General features: G+C 41.6%; 1 pseudogene; it reads left to right on the top strand.

Moving 5' to 3' along the window:
* The first annotated feature begins 1,633 nt into the window (after positions 1 to 1,633).
* LOC123147242 (pumilio homolog 1-like) lies at positions 1,634 to 19,196 on the top strand (annotated as a pseudogene).
* The last annotated feature ends 464 nt before the right edge of the window (positions 19,197 to 19,660 follow it).

Raw genomic sequence — 19,660 nt, 5'->3', positions numbered from 1 at the left:
AGATCATTGCGTGTGCGTAGAATTTTTTTGTTTTCCATGCAACGATTCCCAACAGATCTTACCTGGGTCTAGCCCCAAAACAGATGGTGTAGACAAGAACGGCGCCCGTGGATGACACTCGGTAGCACGCCTACAAGGTGCGACATGTGTGCCACCACTAAAGCCCACCACGACAACACGCCACACAACCGGGGAAGCAACCACCATCGGGCAAAATCTGGCAGCTTTGGATCCACCCGAGGGCGCACCCTCAAATCTTGTCACACCCCTATCCTAGGAAACCCACTAGAGCAACTTCGTTCATGGTCCAGCCACCGCCCATTGGTAGCCACTTCCCATTGGTCGCCACGCTCTTCCGCGTCGCCCCTCCAGGCCTGTCCGGCGCCATATGCCCATCGAGGAATACCGCCACGTGCCCAAGGGGGCAGATCAAACTAATACCGATCATCAAATCATATGCATCCAATGACCTAGATTGCTTCAATGGTAAGCGTTTAACATGTTTAGCATCCAATCAATACCATCCCAAATATTAACTTTATCACTAATGACATAATTAACCTGTAATTAATATCCCACATTTTCTAAAAAACTATCCTACCTAATATCAGCATATATCTAATACTGCCTTTTTTAATCTCAATTAATACCCTACCTGGTATGGACCTGATGTACGCATTTACCAGTTATATATTAGTTACTTTGTAATTCCTTGGATCTTTAATTCAAAGCATTGTACAGTAATAGTGGTGAGTATGCATAAAGACACAAGCGTCTCCCAAAAATATATTTTCTTGTGTCCTTTTCAGCAGCGGACGGCTGGACAATAGCAGCAGCAAGCCAGCAATTCGGCCGTGCTGGTGGTGATACATTGATAGTAGTAATGTACGCCTAATCTCTGGCTTGGCATACACGTTTATGCACCTCCCCTTCCCCGGTTTATATCTCGCTTGCTCCCACAATCACATTCTCAAAAAAGTCATTCACTATACTGCTCCGGGCTCTACTCTCGTGTTCCTTTGAACCAGAGAACATCCTCTTCTGGTTACAGCATGGACTAATTGCATATTAGTGTTCCTCTGAACCACGGAAGATTATTTACTACTTGTATACTCCACCGGGCTCTCCTTCAATTTCACACAAGGCAAGTTGTATATACTACTCCATATCTTGTGCTTCTTAGCTACTCTAGATCTAATCCATGTCTCCTCTCCTTGATGTTTCTTGTGCTAGATCTGACTTTTTCTCAGACGCTATAAATTTTTCTCTGGCCATCTTTATTAAGTGTAGATGTTGAATTCATGCTTGTGTTCCTTTGAATCAGAATAATTTGGCAAAGGATGCAATACAAGAGTTTAGATCAGATCTTGTGCGTGGTTAATTTTCTGTTCACTGATTACAACTCCCTTGTATTATCTTGCACATATTTTATCTAGATCTATCATGATTTCTCGGACTTGTTGCTTGTAGCTAATTAGATCTGATTTGCGTACTAGTACATGTTCGTTAATTTTGGGTGCATACATGTTTCTTGCTCTTGTTTGTTTGAATGGACTAAACTTGTGCATGTAGCTTTCCCGTGAGAAAAATAATCATGTTTTTACGCTGTCAATGTGTAAAATTTTATAGAGAGATGGATAACAAAGGCAAATCCAAGGCCATTGACCGTTACGTGCAAACAGCATCCCATTTCCATCGTGGCAGCGGGATAGACAATGGCAAAGAGATATGGGAGGACGATGCTGCCACCATTGCTCTTGGCGGCCGTCAACGTGACATGAGCCTTTTCCTCAGCTTCTTAGATGAACAGGTAATTAATTTATTATTTATGCCAGCCCCGTATATCATTGTTTACATCATACATATCATGCATCCTATTTAAAACTGATAATTGATGTACTGCTATAAATGTGTATTGATAGGTAAACAAGTATAATGCATTTACACATGTATATTAATTATTTCGCAAATATCATAATAAACTACATCATATATATTTAATACTATGTGTTCAGATATTATTATTGCTGTATCTAAAAGATCTCTCTTCTAATGGGTCTTATGAGAGAGAATATATGAGTATTTTTAGTTTTAGTGCGAAAGTTATATCTAGATTGAGATATGGCAACTCTCTGTTTCCTCATTAAATAAGGTGTCAAATCATATTTTTGTTTTTGTTACACGATTAAGATAGAGTCGAAAGTGAAACACTCGCTCATAGTATAGTTCTAGAAAATATTTTCTAGATGACGTTCCCTAGGAGACCAACCCCAGCAAACCCCTTCCCCCTTGGCTGCACGATCCCCATCCCAAGGCCGGCAGTTTTTGGCCAAAAATCCACACAAAAAACACCCCTAATGGAAAGAACTACCAGGGCAGTTTCTAAAAACTACCAGCCACACACCCCACAAATGCAGTGAAAACTGTCAGGGGATCACTTCTGTTTGCCAGGCGAACGTTCACCAGGGATGCGGGTTCTAGTTCTGTTGTATTGGTACTTCTATACATATATGTGGCACCAATTGACGGTAGTGGAATTTTCCACATGATTTAGTGCAGTGGGCCGGAGCAGTATTTTGGAAAATAATTTTCCATATACGAGAAGATTATTAAGTTCCCAGGTGTATCGTACTACTATATAATTATTGGGTACATCATCAATGGTACCACTTTATATAAATATACTCAATGAGAGCAGGATATGTTTCCCACCATAATTTTTAGTTACCACGGATTACTACAATGGTAGGTTGCTTATTAGCTACCGTAGATGTGGTTGCCTAGTGAACCAAATTATTTGGAAATCAGTTTTACATTTAAAAAGGGTACTTTTTTGTCCATACCTATGATACCTATCGGGACTTTTTAAGTAATGTTTTCGAGACTAATACATATCCTTCGGTGCTCTATCCTAATGGAAAAGAGCCTCATGTTCCCGCCAAAAAAAGGAGACGAAAGAAAATATCCTGGTGTTGGCCATTTGTTTTAGAGAATGGTTGTTGGATTGCTCGTTTTCTTCCTTAATGGGTTAGAAGTAGCCTTCCTAATGAATGAAACATCTTCTAATCTGGCCAAAAATGCATATTAGTAAAGCACACTTTAGTTTTTCATCCCGCTCCACCTCCGACGGAGCTGACGCACGGTGTGGTGACCTACATGGATGCGGCGACCTTTCTAAAAAAACATGGATGTGGCTACCTGGGCAGCAGCGTGCCCGGAAAAATCCCTTCTCTAATTTCGGCGTCCAATTCTGACTAAGCTAGGGGTAAACGGTCCATGAATACGATGGCCAAAGGAGGCATGTCGATCCATGTTCGGCACCAATGGTACATCGGGTCTCTAGATGTGTCGATGTCACATGGGACCCATGCGTGCGTCCTACTGACTATGACCTTGTCACATTGATTGCCGAAAGGGTTGCACCGACTCTGTTTATTGCATTGTCAAGCAATGCTCTATTGCCTATCGATAGTCTCTATAAGGAGATAAGGTCGCGTACAAGGAGCCGACCCTGCACAAACCTCACTACAGTCACCGACCATGTTGTGGTGTACGTTCTCCAACACCTCTATGTCCTCCCTCACCCTAGGGGGCGTTGTTTCTTTCATCCTGGAGACCTCTGACGCCATGGTCTGCTCTAGTGTGGTTGAAAAAGAGGAGATTAGGAGATGCACAAATGTTCGGTGGGGCACAAATATTGCTAGGGACATTTCCAATAGATTATTGCTTTACATATCGAGACAATGTCAACTAAAAATATAAATGTCAAATAGTCAAGGTCTAAGGTGGATGGGGCAAAACAACATGTTACTATCAAAGAAATAACAAATCCTCAAGGCACCAACAAATATGGGGGTTGGTATAAATTTCCCCTTATAATTGGTGGTGGGTGGCGGGGCAAGTGGTGGTGGCAAGTAGGTGATATGACTTGGTTGAAGCATAGGTGGAGGATCCTAAAATGAATGTATCTTAAGTGCCATAAATATGGAGGTCATGATTGTGCAATCGCCTGGTGATAGATCCATCGATAGCATTGCCGTGAAGTGAAGGTGTCAGGTGATTGGGGGGGGGGGGTGGAATCATATATATCGCAAAACCGCCCTGGTTTGGAGCACATTTCAGACTCCAAGCCATCAACAAGGGTGGACCACCTCATGACAGTAGATCAATATATATTTGGTTGTTCTAGGTATGCACCGCAACCAAGTAACCATTCATACAATGTGCTTGATTAGTGCAATCATATTAAATTTTCTCTTAGCATTTAAAAATAGTTGTGTCTGGTTCTTCTCCTCTTCATTTCGTGTGTGAATTGTGATAAGGGCTTCCTACCAATCAACACATTCATGGAGACCCTAAATTTTTTGCTCATGTTATAGGGACCGGATCATCATGACAAACATTGAGTCATAGGCCTTGTTCTTGTCTCTTTGGTTGTGCTTCCAGTGTCCTTGACGCTATTCTTTACAAAAAAGAGGAAGCACTTGAAGTAAGACAATAAAGGTTAGCCCATTCATGGTTAACGAAGCACAACCTCTAAAGGCACCCCAGTTGATCAAAAGGGGTAAACAAACTACTTGATGTGTACCTTTAACCCAAGTGTGTAAAGTTAAAGTTCGCAAAGGCATCAAGATAGGTACATGAGCAATGTCTTAAAGGCATGCTTAAATGCCGACAACCTACTTTCGGGGTTATTTCTAATATAAGGCATGGCTTGATCCTTGAAGACTTATTTCTCAGCATGCCCAAAGGAGGAAAGAAACATCATGCTTCGATTCCCAAAGCCTACTTATTAGAGCGAGCGGTGGTTCAACCTTTAGTGCTTAGTATATTAGTTGGTCCAATTGCAGTGATTAAGCTCTGTGAAGGAAGCACCAAGTGATCACCTTGTGTGGTCAAATGTGGGGGCTAATTGTAGTAACTGCAACTCTGTGATTAGAGACCGGGGGCATACACCCTGCATCCATATTGTTACTATATTAATAAGTAAAACATGTATCAAGATGCTTTGAATGATATCAATTCTATTCAAGTGCGATTGAATATCTTTATTGTTACACCGGCTGGGATGGTTGCATTTGGATTATGAGTTTCGGGACAACATTCTACTAGCTTGTTGTGTATCAACAAGCTTCTAGCAATGCTTACTTCATATGTATCTGTATGGGTAGTACATGGAAACACTTCCACGAGTCACAGTTATGCCATTATTAGTTACCAAGGATGCAAGCCTTCATATATGGTGTGAGAGACATCAAGGATCATTAACCACAAGCTTAAGTGAGCTCCCTTTAGAACACCCAAATTGATGCACATTTGTCAAATATTCCCAATCAATGGGAAAACTTATGTAACATTAATAGACATTGTGTTGTAATGTTGAACAACGTATCGAGTTAAGTAACAATGTTTAGTAGTCAGATTCAACTACTGTGTTGTAATTTTGAATAACGCATCGAGTTAAGTAACTGTATTTACCTGTGAGATTCAACAGATAAGAGATTTGAAGAGTTAATGGTGTAGTCTGAGAATTGTTCCAATAAAGAAACTACATTTCATTCATTCGAAGCATACCGTCAGATGCAAAGCCTAGTGTGAATCATGCGGAAACGAACTATGTGTCTAGTACCTAAGTCATTCCTTGTGATACGTTTTGAAGGAGTGTATATACTTCATATGAATTAGTATCTACAAAAAAGATAAACAGACAATTGGTTATTGAATTCTCGTGAGATGAGCACATTGGTCATTCTTCTCTCAAAATGTGACAAACCGATCACTTTGGGATATTTTATGAGCGAACTGGTCACTCGGTCATTCCTAACCATTATCCGTGCGGGCGTGGCATGTTGACTCAACGTGCGTCCCACATTGGAGTCGCTCAGGAGGTGTTTAGTTTGTAGAAAACACCCCGGAAACTAGCTGAGCTCGGGGGACATTTTTTCAATGCACACCTTCACTTTAATCTTAGATAAGGGGGGGGGGTCTTTTGCAAAGCCTCCTCTACCATCTCTTCATCTCTGCTCTACTCCGCCGCTCGTCCGCGTGTTGCCACGGGAAACACGCGGCAGCGCCCCCATGCCCATTGCCCCTTCCTGCCATTGCCCACCCCTGCCATTTCCATTTTCCCGCCATCGCCCATTCCTGCTAATGCTCTTTTACCGCCATTGCCCTCTCCCGTTGCAGCTATGGCCAGCTCACTTTATAATGACGTTGGTCTACATGGTTTCGCCATAGACAAGCAACACCATTGCTCAGTCCTCCTCTCATTTGGCATAATGGCGAGGAAGCTTTTCACCTTGTGGGTCTCCAACGGTGGGCATCTCCGCAATGGCACCGCCGCCCAGCGCCTGGGATGGGTAACGTCTCATCTAGCATTGGCTACTCCATGTCCATCACATCCAACTCCTCCTCTTGCATAGGCGGCTACTACAACTCCTCTGATATCGAGCTAACGACATTAGAGATCTTTGCTAACCGCGAGGAGATTGAGCAGGAAGATGCTAAGCAATAGGTGGTCTTGAGGTGATGTAGGCATAGCTGCACAACAACGTTGGTGATGGTGAGCAGGACAAGTTGTTTCCTACCAAGCAGGCGGTTTTTGGGATGCCAATGCCCGCGTATGAGGTTTTTGTGCTCACCATCATGAATAGGACGCCCATGTGGTGCACAAAAACATCTCGACCAGCCGGTGCTCACCGCATCTCTTTCCACTACGCAGGCCGAGGAGATCAAGCACCAGGCTGCCAAAGCATTGTCGTCGAGCTGCGGCGATGCTACCTTTATCGTCATCGATGCCGAGGATGAAAAGGCTGTCACCATTGAATTAATTTAGTAACAAACTACATGTGCTCAATTTCAAATAGGGGAACATGCATTAGGCCTAGTCATTATACACCGAGTTAGCACACCACGTCGACCCCGTTATGGTTAGAAATGGGGAGTGGCCAAATCGCTCATGAAATAAACCAATGTGATCGGTTCATAGCATTTTGAGAGAAGTGTGACCAATGTGCTCATCTCGCAAGAGTTGAGTGACCAACGGTGCGTTTATCTCTCTACAAAATCCCTTCATAGAAACTATTTAAGAAAATTGATTTCAAAAATACCCTCGTTAAAAATGTCATGGTGCAAAAGCACTACAAGAAATTGCTTCAATTGAATACAATAATTCATGGCAAGGAATGAAGTATAGTTGATGGTTTGACTTAGTGTTACTAGTTTTATTTTTTTTAAAGGACAAGTATACATTTTGTTCCATATTTTAATTTTCATCGTACAAGTTATGATATGCATGGCACTATCGGGATTTGCTTGTATAGAACAACTTATAACAAGGTGACGTTATAAGACCAATGGCATGTGTGGAACATACCTTTTACGCGACTTAATACACCCTCATCACATCAATTATTTCGTATAAAACTTGAGATACTGACTATTCACATTTGTAGTTTCAAATGAATAAAAGCCTAATGTGACATGGTAAAAATTTCTCAACTACCTTGATGCCACTATAGAATTTACCACACCCACCCATAGAGAGTTTATATTGATTTTAGCATCAAAAGCCTCTCCATGGCCATTCCCCATTGAAGGTCACTACTTGCAAATTGGAACCGTGCTCACTTAAATTTAGTGTCCAAACCACACCCTGATTTGGCGTACCAATCATAAACTAAATCAATGTTGTGAGACATCTCTCAAATTGTTCACGGGATGGGTTAGTGGGCATATCCCTTGATCTCATAGTTTCCCTACCTTATCCACATCAAAACTATTGCCTCTATAGGTAGTCCTCTCTTGTGTCCTCTGATTCGCAAATCATAGTCCTCCCCCTACTTGCACCATGTATGCTTCTTGTTGAGTTATTGTATTCCAGTTCTCACTGCCCATCAATTATAATCTTCCTAATCCTCATCCAGAAACTATCCATCGGATATCTAAGGTGTTTGGTGAACAACTAAGGTTACATCAGAGCCATCATAAAGAAGGTTGATCCTAAATTTTCCAACTCAGCCACCTAAATTTGTAAAAATAAACCTCAATCTTTTGTTCTTTTTATTCTTGTTCCTCTTGTCAATCTAAATGGCATTGTCATGCTTGTCTTTGGGATAAATTATGAAGAAAAAACGATTAGGTCTCTAGAGACAGGACCCTCGCTATCTAGGGCATGCTTGTAATCCTCGAGATAGCAGATTTTCATTTTCCCCGAATAACATGAGCAACCATAAATTTGTTAGGATATGAATACCTTTTGAAGGATACATAATGATCTTTCACTTAGGTGGTTGGTCCATAAACAATCGAATTATTAACAGTCTTTTGTTGTTGGGTCGTTCTCATCTCTTGTCATTTGTATCTTTTGTCGAGATCTCTCCCCATTTTTTCACTGCCTTGCTCCCTATTTCTTTATCTCGCCATACTCCATGATAGTCGCCTTCCCCATGAATTTAGATGGGGCAAAGATTGAGATACATTCCGCATTGTTCGTGCTACACTGTGACAACATCTTGTTATGCTTCTCTTGTCGTGCGACATATCTACCATGCACATGCCTAGATAATGGAAGAGCCAGTAGTACCTACAATACGGGCGAGGCGTCGCTTGCATCATCACGAGCTCGTGGATGATGCTTTTCTTATCAAATGGCGGTGAATCACCTCCCTTCATTTATATTTGTGAGAGATGTTTGTCTCAATTGTATCTTAGTGTTATTAGATGAACATAGTGACGGGCACCATCCATTCCCTATATTATGTTTGAAATTTTTCATTGCAATTGGATCGATTACTATATTAATCGGTCGATTGAGGTGGAAGTTACAATGCACACTAGTGCTCTCCACTACTTCTGGTCAACTTTTGTTTTAAATTTTTAAGATTGCAAAACAAATTGGTTTAGCATGATTAAAACTGTTGTTGTGTGATTGGTTGATTGTATTGCTCAAGTTACCTACATTTTTTCTTGATTTTAGTTTGGAAACACTACATTTGTACACGAAGTAATAATTCTTTGCCCAAAAAACCCAAATATTTTTCAGTTTTTGTTATTGTCTTGAAAGTTGAAATACTCATTGTTGTAGATAAAATTTGCATTGAGGAAAGTTTACTGTCGTCGACTCTACATTCAGTGTGATCCACTGAGGAGTGAGCAATTACCAGTATCATATATCTAACATATGGATGGAATTTACCCTTGAAACTACCATATGATCATGAGTTAGTAACCACCGGTTGTCATTGTTGTTTTACCTATTGGAAATATATGCACCATGAGTGCTCCCCGTAATGGAAATAATAAATTTTTGTTTCCTTTTCAGGATGATCCAAAGAGCGAAGAAGAGTCGAATCTACACAATCAGAAGTTGCTCCAAATTGGTGACACATACATAAATCCATTTCAGCCTGTGAACTCTTCTGCCTCTACTACAAACACTGTTGTCAAGGATTATACTGAGCTACACTCCCAAATTCCACTACCGAATATGGATGTCATTCAAGATTTGCGTGCACAGTCATCATCATCTTCTTTAGGGATTGTGCCTAGTAATTTTGCTAATATGATGGCGATACAGGAGGCATGCCTTCGTGCGTTGATTGACCCAGATCAGGAAGTATCATACAGGTTATGGCGTCAGTCCCGTGAGGCTTTGTAGAATCACTATGCTCTTGACATTGAGATGGCATGTTCTATGGGGCATGTGCCAAATATAAATGCTCCTGGGAATTCCGAGTTCAATTCACTTCTTAAGCTGATCAAGAATCCAGTAAACCAGTCTATGCGGCTCATTAATGTCAAGGGCCACGTACCCGCTCTCAGGTGCACAAAACTCATGCAACCTTATCTTCATAATTACCTTATTAATATATCACAAGTACTAAGCATCAGTTTCAGTCAGTATATTCTTAAGGTTACGCCTCCTATTGTGCCATGCATCCCTAGAAGAATTGCGACCTTATATGGTGTATAAGTCATCCATTACCCTTTGTTATATTTAACATGCAGTGCTGACCCAATTGGGAGCTGCTTTATACAGCAGAAACTTGACGAAGCAACAACTGGAGAGATAGTTATGCTATATAAATAAATCACTCCTAGCATACTTACACTGGCCACTGATGCCTTTCCCACTTATGTTGTCCAAAAGGTTTTCTTCCTCCAGTTCCTATAGAATTTTGTATCTTGACTGTCTAATTAAGAATGTTGAGATTATCAGACATAAACTTCTGTACTTACCTTCTAATTTTTTATAGCTTCTTGAGCATGGACCGCGAGTCTACTTCAGGATACTAATTGCTAATCTAATGGGGCATGTGTTAGACCTAAGCCTTCATCTCTATGGTTGCCGGGTGATCCAGAAGGTAAGCTGAACACTATATCTTTTCTAACATCTCATGATTGAAGGAATTAAGGTGTGTTTGTAGATTGCAAAACTGCACTTTTATATTTGGAAGGCCTCTGTTTTGTAATGTCATGTAAGATAGAATATGTAATTTCGTCAAACCATTCATTCTCATTTATTCTCTTGTTAATATTTTGATTATCTTAGATAACTTCTGTTACAAATATAATATAATGTCAAATACATAAATAGTTTAAGCTGATTATGTTTCATTATGTTTTAAATTTCTACCCTAGTATGCCATATTGTTTCGTTGCGAGCTTGGTCACTGATGGTGTCTCTTTGTTCAGGCTTTTGAAATAAGCGATATTGATCAACAAATAGAGATGGCCAAGGAGCTTGATAGCAACCTATTCAAATGTATCTGTGATCAACATGCAAACCATGCCGTTCAGAAATGCATGGAGTCTGTGCAGCCGCAATATATCCAATTCATCTATAGACGTTTATGTGGCAATGCCAAGATGTTATCCACCCATCCTTACGGATGCCATGTGGTTCAGGTTAGTTTGGGCATTACACTTTTTACCACTTCCTATCTTTTGACGTTTGTTTGCACTACAAGAAATATGTCAACTTATGACCTTCTGTCAGTGACCCTCAAAGAATTGGTCATAAATTTATGACCATTTTAGACCAATTGGTCAAAAGTTGTCTGGGGGCTCTAAACCCTAAACCATAATGACCATTTTGGTCAGAAAGGTCATAATTTCATTAGAGGAAATGGTCATAAAGCAAACAGCGCTAGTCCGCTGCCTTATTTCTAGTTGTTAGCGACCAATATAGATGGTCATAGCCTTGTAAATTGTGGTGGGTTGCTATGACTAGGCGCCACCTCATCCGTTTTGCCTATGTGTCATGTCCATGTGGCAGTTTTTGCCCTAGGTTGTGAAGCCACATATATTTCTGTCATTCCCAAAATTCCCAAAACAATCTCATAAATTCTTTGGGTCATATCTTCGTCAAATATGTAAAAACCTTCCTTGCCTAGTTCAAAAATAATTCAAAAATATTCATTTTCCTATTCTGTTCAGAACAACAGTTTGTGAAGGAAGTACCACTTTGGCATGTCCAAATAGTATCCATTTTCTACAGTGCTTTCCTATGCCCAAATAACCATCCTCCAACAAATATCAGCTCAATCCATTCATTATTTTGAGCCGAGCTTCAACATTCGTAGTTATGTCCAGTGTGGTAGTTTGCAAAGCAAGTACCACCTAGGCTCCTCCTTTTGAGCTGAAAATTTGTGAAGACGGTCTTCTTAGTAACTGATCATCCTCAGCCAAAACTCACGCCCATTAGCCATGTACATTTCCCGTACCACTAATCAAACACTTGGCTGCTAATTCATGTTTGAGCATCGATCGGTCTCCTCGTGAGAATCTTATGTTGTAATTTTCTTCCTAGCACCTACCTGGGGAGTGCCCAACCCACTAGACATGTCTATGCCGCCCAGAACACATGGCAATGCCAGGGTCACGCGGTGACCACGCGACGGGCATGCGAGTTTACACGCTCTAGAGTTGGGGCCCTCGACCACCGCCCAAACCTCAACGTACCGCCACCAAACCATGTATTTATGATTAAATAGGTACTTATGTACCTAGAAATGATTTTTGGAAAAAATAAATAGCAAACTATGAGGCGGCTGCAGTTCAAATTTGACCCGCTTCCAACTGAATCAGCGGAAATTTATCTTTTTCACGAGAGGTGGATCAAAACTTTTTACACCCAACCATTTTGTCAATTATGCATTAAATATGTCCTAGTATTTTAGAATAATGATTTGGTCCAATTGTGCAACAATTATTTGGGAGGTCCTTCACAAAAAAACCTCCTTTTGGGCACTCGAAAAATGGAAAATGGTTTTTCCGTCCAAAGAAAATGAAAACTTCCTTAGGCAACATTATTTTCCATTCCAATATGCACCCTTGTGCACAATATGAGATCATTTGAACAAACTATGCCATGAATGTGGCCGTAAGATTGATCATTTGGCTTGAAAGCCATTGATCTCCACACGTGATAGCTCGTTTCTGAGAACATTTTTTTAAAATAATTGTTGTATTACAAGTTTGTTATTTTTCCTGGGAACTTGGCCACATATGATGACGCAATGCGAAGGTTTCCCAATTTTTTAATTTTTTTTTGAATTTTTTATGCCCGTTTCAAAATGCGGTCAAAACGGCGGGAATGAGCGTTCCTAGATAGTGGTTGAATCTTGGAATTTTTTTGGTATTTCTCTGATTAAATAGACACTTATGTACATAGAAATGATTTTTGGAAACAATAAATAGCAAACTATGAGGCAGCTGCAGTTCAAATTTGACCCGCTTCCAAGTGAATCGGCGGAAATTTGTCTTTTTCACGAGAGGTGGATCAAAACTTTTTACACCCCAACCATTTTGTCAATTGTGCATTAAATATGTCCTAGTATTTTAGAAAAATGATTTGGTCCAATTTTGCAACAATTATTTGGGAGGTCCTTCACAAAAAAACCTCCTTTTGGGCACTCGAAAAATGGAAAATGGTTTTTTCGTCCAAAGAAAATGAAAACTTCCTTAGGCAACATTATTTGCCATTCCAATATGCACCCTTGTGCACAATATGAGATCATTTGAACAAACTATGCCATGAATGTGGCCATAAGATTGATCATTTGGCTTGAAAGCCATTGATCTCCACACGTGATAGCTCGTTTCTCAGAACACTTTTTTAAAACAATTGGCTTATTACAAGTTTATTATTTTTCCTGGAAACTTGGTCACATATGATGACATAATGCGAAGGTTTTCCAATTTTTTGATTTTTTTTTGAATTTTTTATGCCCGTTTCAAAATGCGGTCAAAACGGCGGGCATGACCGTTCTTAGCTAGTGGTTGAATCTTGGCAAACTTTTGGTGTTTCTCTTATTAAATAGATATTTATGTACCTAGAAATGATTTTTGGAAAAAATAAAGAGCAAATTATGAGGTAGCTGCAGTTCAAATTTGACTCGCTTCCTGCTGAATCGGTGAAAATTTCTCTTTTTCACAAGAGGTGGATAAAACCTTTTGAAACCCAACCATTTGATCAATTGTGCATTAAATATGGCCTAATATTTTAGAAAATTGATTTGGTCCAATTTTGCAACAAATATTTGGTAGGTCCTTCACAAAAAAACTTATTTTAGGCACTCGAGAAATGGAAAATGAATATTTCGTGCAACGAAAATGAAAAATTTCTTAGGCAACATTGTTTTCCATTCAAGATACAAACATATGCATAATGTGAGACCATTTTTTTGACTTTTTTCATGTGTAAAAGTAGAAGAAAAACGAAAGGAAAAACACAATTATATGTGCTCTATTCTCATTGGTGGGTTTAGTTGTCACACGGATCGATGACATTGCGCCCATCCATCCGTCCAACTCTCCACCTCTCCATCCAGCCATCCATCCGCAGCCCAAACCCTAACCCGCACTCCTCCTCCCTCAGCTCCTCGCCACCGCCACCTCCTCCCAGACCCCCCTCTCCCCGACCCAGACCTCCATCTCTCTGCCATCCCACCCCCGCCGTCGGCTTCCCCCACCCCCGCCGCCGCCGACCTCTTCATCGCCCCCAGCGTTGGCCATCCTTCCTTCCACCATCTAGATCCCCCGTTTCCTTGCTGTCTCGCGTCGCCGCTACCACCTCCCTCCGGCGGAGCTCGTCGCCGTTCCCCACACCCTCCTCCTCTCGCCCCTCCCCTTCCCACTCCCCACAGCGATGGCCGACGGCCTCACCGTGGCGCAAAATCCCCCACCACCATGAAGCCAGCGAGGATGTTCCCGTGCCGGCCGCTGGTGTCCCCGCCGCTGTCGCGGGCCCTCGCCGCCGAGGCGCCCGTCTCCGTGCGGCGGTTGCGCGTGGTGCGGTGCATGGCCAAGGAGCGGCGGGTGCGGATGGTGGCGAAGCAGATCCAGCGATAGCTGGCGGACATGCTGACCCGCGACCCCGTCATGCAGCGCGCCGTCCTCCCCGAGGCCGCCCTCGGCGCCAACCGCTACCTCTCCTCCCCCACCACCATCGCCGACGTCGAGCTCTCCAACGACCTCCAGGTCACGCCTGGACTCTCCATCGAAACGATGCGGCTGCGCTGCAATCTGGGATGATGAGTTCCTTGTCTCTGCTCCGGTTTGTGTCCACAGGTGTGCAAGGTGTATGTGTCCGTGTTCGGGGACGAGAGGGGGAAGAAGGTGGCCATGGCCGGGCTCAAGGACAAGACCAAGTACCTCCAGGTCACGCCCGAGCTCTCCAACGACCTCCAGGTCACGTCTGCTTACTTCCCATTTTGTTTATCGATCATTATGCTAGTTTCTGTCTTGTTTAATTGGTTAATTGTTCATGCTTGAAGTTAATTAGCTGGAGTAGTTGGTTAGTTACACACTAGTTGGTGCATGCTAGCTCAAGTGATACATGCATGGATGTATGTTCAGTCAAGTCAGTCAGTCAAGGAATTTGTTTCAGATTCAGGTGTGATGAATTTGTCATCCACCTTAATTCCTTGACACCTGTAGTTGTTTGCCTCGAGAATTATTTGGTCTAGCACTTGGAGATCTTCTCTGATTAGGGCAGGGGGGACAAGGTAGCTAGATTGCTAGGAGCATCTACAGTTAATAATTAAGTAAACGTTAGCCTGTAAAGGTAACAAGACGGAAAGCGTTCGTGCGTGGTGCCTTTGTTTGCAGCTAGCTGACGAGGGACAAAGGAATACCATGTGTGTCAGCAATTAATTCAAGTTCCTTTTCATGTTATGGATCCTAGCTTGATTGGCCCTGATTAAGATAAGCTAACTCCAATTATGTAGCTAATTTATGTCTTATTTAATTTGGACGAATGGTTGGGTATATATATTGATTAACTGGTTAAGTGTTCATGCTTGTTTGTTAACGCAGTAGAATTTGGTGTGCTTGAATAAAATGGCGCTCATTTGCATCATTGTATTTCTGCTGAGTTTTAAGAAGAATTCTGGTACGAACGCACTGACCGTATACTTGTACATGTGCAGCTGAGGAACCTCCTGTGGGCTACTTCCAAGCATGATGTGTACGTGATGCAGAACTATTCTGTGAGGCATTGGTCGTCCTTACTCCGGAGAGGAAAAGAAGTGCTCAACGTGGCAGGCCCAAATCAGGTGATCTACCACAGAGCGATGTGATAGTCCTGCATTGTCAAAATGTCGGTCAATCTCTGATCCACTGTGCGACCACACTGTGCAAGATATGCAGGGAGGTCGGCCCTTGTCCAGGGTGAAGATCAGCACCATGACGGTGAAAGACAACCTCCTGGCGGCTGGTGGTTTCCATGGGGAGCTGATCTGCAATGTAAGGACGCCGGAGTAGGCACGCAGTGCACACACAAAGATTTTTTCTGCTTGAGAACATGTAGAAATGTAGAGCTGTAGCTTGACAGTTAGGTATTTATTATTTTGTTTGTACCTTGTCAGTGAAGCCTCTTCATTTCGAGCAGCGATAGCCTGATTGGTAAACTAGTGCTTTGTGTGTGCTAGTACCTCACAAAGTCATCCTAGTATATGCACAGATGAAATTATTCACTCTGCCATTGTCACTGTTTCCTAATCGAGTACAACAAACCTCCTATGGTTTTTTGTGCAAAATAAGTGTGAAACATTGTAGTGTTGACCTCAACATGTACCTAGCATTTCTGATGTGTATTTCCTTTGATTCCTTAGGCTTAACCTGTAAGTTATAATAACTGTGAATCGGTCCGTGGGAAATTGGGCATATTGGGTTGGTAAATATAGAACTGTAGAGATGTAGAACTAAAGCGTGGTACTTAGCCATTTAAGTTGTTGGTACTTGGTAGTACCTACACAGTGAAGTCTAGTTGATTTAGGAAAACTTGACTTGAGATTTTCTTTCTTATGATTTACTGATGAAACCTTGATTCTTGAATCTTGATGTAGGTATCCCACCGCCGATCCATATCCAGATCAGCTGCGTCGCCGGTTCCGCCATCTCCGGCCGCACTCCCCCGTCTGCGGCGTCGAGCCGGGCCTGCTCACCTCCTCCTTGATGGTCGCGTGCCGGGAGAGCCCTCTGTCGGCAGCGACGCAGCCGTGTCTGGTGCCGTACAAGGGACGCCGGCGCAGGATGCTGTCGTCGTCCGTTCCTAATGCCGCTGAGTTGAGGTACTTGAGATTTCTCTCCCCACTACACTGTCTCACCCATTCCCCTTCACAAATTTCCTCACAATCAAATCAATGCTGCAGCTGCAGGTTTTCCTTGATGCTACATATGTGAGTTTCTTTTGGTAAACTAGAAACTGACATCAAAATCAATTCCTCTTTAGAGTGTGTTGCTTGTATCTACTAGCTGGTTCTGTTGCTTACTGCTTGTTGACTCTGGTTAAGTACTAGTGGTATTGCTGCTGGCTAGATGGGAATTGCTGAATGATTGCCAAAGCCCCGTTAGTTCTTTGGTTGTAACAACTGATTTTTTTTCTTTTGGTACAATATATGGTCTAATCCAACACTGAATATCCATATGTTGTTTTAATCCTGATGATGATGTTGTAGAATAAAGTGGACACCATATTCGGTTTCTCTAGATGCTTTATCTCTGGTGGTTTCTTGTTTGATGCACATTGTTATTTGCAGGGCTGTGAGTATATTTCCAAGGAAATATACTTGGAAATATACTGACCCTGATGTGTCAAAGTTGCCCATTTGCCCTTTCTTAAACAATTTTACTTTGTTTGTGTTCTTCCTGTATGTCCAGTTTCACATTACTGGTTTTTCATGCCATATTCATCAATCCTGCTCACATGCCTTATGATTGAGTAACCTGATTAGTATTAACGCCACTGTCCTATTACATGTATCATTTGACACACACATTAGTAAATCTGAATTAATTTTGACATAGTTGCTTATTGATTGAATATGAGTATTGTTCCTTATACTCAAATGGAACTTTGATCTGTTGTAACTTTGAATGGTCGTTTTTAAACCTTGTCGTGTATGTGAAACATTCAATGCTTATTTCTTGCTAAGTTTGTCATATGTGCCAATTCAATTCCCTGTTTTGATGAATATGCCTATTCCAGATAAGTAGAATGAGCTTGTTAAATAATAATAAGTAGAATGATAAAATACTGGTGTGTCTTTAGTTTTTATATTAAAAGTATCCGTGTAATATTTCTTCTATCGGTGACATACTTTTTGTTCTCTTTTGAATGTCTAGATGTTTTGCAAAAGGAAGAAGCAGTACTTGAAGAAGCAGATTACAATGTTTTCTCGTCGTGAAGCACTAGATAGGCTTGTTCTATTTATTCTTCCTGTTCTAGAGTATTCCCGCACCTGAATGCTTGACTACAACATGTTGTAGGTTGCTTGAATCTGTACATATGTGATGGAAATTTGTAGAATGTGTGTTCTGAGATATTTCCGTAATGTTCAGCTAATTCGTGGTAACTTGATTCATATTGTTATTCAAACTGGTTTGAAAATTTTCTTTAAATGGTCTGGAGTTGGACCTTAAAGAGGCTAAGGATAAATTATATTGGACAAATATTTTGGGTAAAAAAGTAAAACGAAAATAAATGAATGTGGAAAGGCCAAGGCCCAGGAAAGAAAAACTTGGAAAACATTGGGCTGGACTCATTTGAAAAAAGAAGATAAAAAGGCTAAAATGTGGGCTTGGCCCATGTGGTCAACCAAATTAATAGGAAAAAATACATTAAAAAGGCTGAATTGTTGGGCTAGGCCCATGTAGAAAATCGAATTGGACCGGGCTGAATCTTGTGCCACGTCAGATTGCCACGCTGGATGCCTATGTGGCCTGGGGAGGTTGCTAGTGACCAAAACGCCACAGTAGACATATTTTGGTCATAAACGTCTTCGACCATTCCAGAAGAAAGGTCGCTATAGTCAGTTTATGACCGCCAGCTTTTGACCTTCTGTTTTTGGTCACAAAAAGGTCGCAAATAAAAAACCATGACCTTTCAGTGACCAATAGTGGTGGTCACAAGTTGACATATTTCTTGTAGTGTTGTACCATGTTCACTAATTATTCCGCCCGCTCATTTCCTTAGAAAATGTTGGAGTTCTGCAAGGATCCTAAATTTATGGACAGGTTTATCATGGAGATTCTAGATTGTGCAAGGGAGTTGTCTATAGACCCATATGGAAACTATGTTGTGCACGTAAAATATGGAGTGGTTTGTAATTTGATGAAATGGCTCGCAGCTAAACAAACATTCACATGTGTGTTCTATTGACATGTTGCAGTACATTGTGGAGCATGGGGGGCCTCGTCATCGAGAAATTATTATGTTGAAATTTGCTGGGAGAATAGTACAGATGACCCACCAAAAGCACTCTTCCAAAGTCATTGAGAAGTGCCTAATCTATGGCAGCTACCACGATTGCAAGCTTCTCATAAATGAGATCCTTTGTGCAGGCGGTGGTCAAACTGCAGATCATATCGTGGTATGTGCCTCTTGAGATCTTACCGCCGTTACTCGACAAACATCCCTAGAGAGATATACATGACTAATCTTGTGTGGTTGCCTGGTCATGCAGGGCATGATAGTCCACCAGTATGCAAACAATGTGGTGCGGCAGATGATTGACGTGGTGAACGATTGGCAGTTCAACGTGATCGTGGATGTGTTGAGGCGCAACAGGGACACCTTGGTCATGTATGCCCAAGGGAGGCAGGTCATCGCGCAGGTCGAGAGGCTCCTCAATGGCATGGCACCTTCCCCTGACTCCCTTGTGCAAACATCATCGTCCCAGTTCATCTAGTGTGTTTTTAACTCTTATTACAATGGTTTGCTTTGTACATATGTCTCTCTTCTACTTCCTGGAGCATTAGCGATCGGCAGAAATTGAATTAAGGCGAACTCAATTGCTTTCGTTTTCCCCATCAGGTGAACTAAATTGTTTCTGTAGAGGAGCACCGAACTATAACCTACTGATAGTTACATGATGTCTATAATGTTGCATGCACAATCCAGTCCAGTGCAGTGTTGTTTCTGAATTTTGTTTTTTGATGTGGCTGTGGCTATCATGGCTCCGGTTTCAGATTCAGCTACCAATAAGATTTTTTTTTCCAGTTTCGTTTTGGAATTTCAGACCGAGAATTTTTTTTTGCCTACCACACGGTTTAGCTGGGCCCCTTTTCTAAGTCTCCTCGCTATTTCTTTATATTGGGAAATTCTAGATGTTAACCGAACGACAAGGCTTCAGTTCTAACTGGAATTTTTCCC

The sequence above is a fragment of the Triticum aestivum genome, chromosome 7A (genome assembly GCF_018294505.1).
Source record: "Triticum aestivum cultivar Chinese Spring chromosome 7A, IWGSC CS RefSeq v2.1, whole genome shotgun sequence".
In the NCBI taxonomy this organism is placed as follows: Eukaryota; Viridiplantae; Streptophyta; class Magnoliopsida; order Poales; family Poaceae; genus Triticum; species Triticum aestivum.
The sequence above is the reverse complement of the archived record's forward strand: the minus strand, read 5'-3'. Positions and strand labels throughout refer to the sequence as shown.